Here is a 581-nt window from a genome sequence, read left to right on the forward strand (position 1 = left end):
ACATCGTTCATTTTGTGTCCGTGTCTCTCATGTCGTTTCGCAGTCCCGCGTCATCCCTGCTGGCGTCCCTCAGGGTGCCATCCTGTCCCCCCTCTTGTTCTCCCTCTTCACTTCTGACATCCCTACTCCTCCGCATTGTTCTCTCACCTTGTACGCTGATGACACCGCCATTGTCACATCATCTCGTCACGTCGCGGACGTTCCCGTCCGCCTTACGGCGGCGGTTGCATCCATCACCTCGTACTACCATTCTTGGGGAATCCTGGCGAATGCCGGCAAATCGCAGGCGGCATTTTTCACCCGCCGCTTCCCCCGCCCCCCGCCCCCTGTTGTTTCACACGGTGTTCCGATTCCCTGGTCCCCGGTGGTGACGTACCTGGGTGTCCGTCTGGACTCCGGCCTGCGGTGGGGGGCCCACATCACCGAGTCAATTTCCTCGGCCAGGCGTGCCCTCCACGCGTTGGCCCCTCTCCTCCGTCCGGCGTGTCCTCTCCCGGTTCCCATCCGGGTCAACTTGCTCCGGCTCTACGTCTTTTCTATACTCCTTTACTGCTCTCCCGTCTGGGCGCACGCCTCCCCAA

The sequence above is a fragment of the Bacillus rossius genome, unplaced genomic scaffold (genome assembly GCF_032445375.1).
Source record: "Bacillus rossius redtenbacheri isolate Brsri unplaced genomic scaffold, Brsri_v3 Brsri_v3_scf35, whole genome shotgun sequence".
Lineage (NCBI taxonomy): Eukaryota > Metazoa > Arthropoda > Insecta > Phasmatodea > Bacillidae > Bacillus > Bacillus rossius.